Source organism: Pteropus medius, unplaced genomic scaffold (assembly GCF_902729225.1).
Source record: "Pteropus medius unplaced genomic scaffold, Ma_sr-lr_union100, whole genome shotgun sequence".
NCBI classification, from domain to species: Eukaryota; Metazoa; Chordata; class Mammalia; order Chiroptera; family Pteropodidae; genus Pteropus; species Pteropus medius.
Window position 1 is genome coordinate 16,201,988 of NW_024352784.1, and position 1,650 is coordinate 16,203,637.

The window sequence follows — 1,650 nt, forward strand, 5'->3', positions numbered from 1 at the left end:
GGGCAGCAAGTGATGGGGAAGAGCATCCATGTTTGCATCTTCCAGTCCATCAGGGGTATCTTCATCTGGAGGAAAGGCACTGTATTTTTGTTCAAGTATTGAAACTTAGAACCAGGAACTAACATCACCTGTACTCATAAAATTTGAAATGGTCACAAAACAAAAAGGAGATAAAACACAAAGCCAGGAGTTAGGTCAGGATTTGAGCCATTCTCTTGGGCCAGGCACCTCCTTGGGGCACCAGCTGTCTCCTGGAGCAACTCCTTGGGGCCTGAGGACATAGAAAAGGGAGTGAGAAGAAGGACATGATCTCATGCCCAGGTGTTTAGGCATCTGTCTCCAGGGAACCATCTATATGCCCTGCCTCAGATCCATCACTCATCAGTGTTGTGACTAACACCAAGCAAGGACTTGGCGCCTGACACACAGAGAAGCCAATACTGTAGCATCGGCTTTTGAGGAAAGAAAGGCTTTTGTTATTACTACGTTAAACCACAAGGAGACAGGAAGCAAGTCTCAAATCTATCTCCCCCACCAAAGGTTTTTGGGCTATATTTAAAGGAAGAAGCAGGGGATGTTGTGCATATTCTATGGAGTTACATTGTTTCAACATAATGAGAGCCTAGTACACAGACGCTTGGGAATTACAACCTTTTATGCATCCCGTGTTTACATTGGGTGTTGGGGGGAGCTTAGAAGGTTTCCGAGGTGAATTTTGACCTGGTAAAGTTGAAAGGTTATTCTAGAGTGAATGCCTTCTCTAGTGTGCCTGTCGGACTGCCTGATCTGCAGGCTTGTTCTACTGTCTCTGAAAAACAACTTAGTACTGCATTAGAAACAGGACAAGACCAATTTAGATTGGTTCTTCAGTTACAGCTCTGGATAAGTCACCTAATGTCTCTTAATTTTCTGTGTCCTGAACCATAAAATACAGGTCACAACCTCCACTCTGCCCACCCCACAGGGCTCATCTGAGTATCATAAGAAATAATAGATTCTCTCCACTATTAAAAGTTGAGGACGTGGTTCCATAGTGCAGTGATTAGCACATCTGCTTTACATACAGAAAGTCCTGGGTTCACACCCCATTGAAGCCACAGTTTATGGTCTATGGCCATGCCACCCTGAACAAGCCTGATGTCTGATCTTGGAAGCTAAGCAGGGTTGGGCCTGATTAGTACTTCGATGGGAGACCACCTAGGAAGACCAGGTGCTGTAGGCATAAATAATAATAATAATAATAATAATAATAATAATAATAAATAATAAAAGTTGAGTAATGACGCCTCTAACTATTGCTGTTGAGGGGTCTGCTTCTCCTTTTAGTTCTGTCAGTTTGCTTCGTGTATTTTGGAGGTCTCTTGCTAATTGAAAATGTTTGTGATTATCTCATTGAAGGACAGACCCTTTGTCACTATAAAAATGACCATATGACTCTAAAATAAAATTGTCAGAAAGTTTATTTTATGTTTGTAATGCCAATCTAGCTTTCTTTTGGTTCATATTTACATATATTTTTCCATCTTTTTACTTTTGACTTCTTCGTGTCTTAAATTTAAAATGTGACTCTTATAGATAGCACACAGATTCTAGTTTTTAGCCATTCTGCCAATATTTGCCTCTTACATTTAATTACTAATGAGGTAGCAT

The 1,650-nt window shown here is 40.9% G+C and overlaps 1 pseudogene; it reads left to right on the top strand.

The window, feature by feature from the left end:
• Positions 1 to 1,106: 1,106 nt before the first annotated feature.
• LOC120590608 (uncharacterized) lies at positions 1,107 to 1,222 on the top strand (annotated as a pseudogene).
• Positions 1,223 to 1,650: the final 428 nt, after the last annotated feature.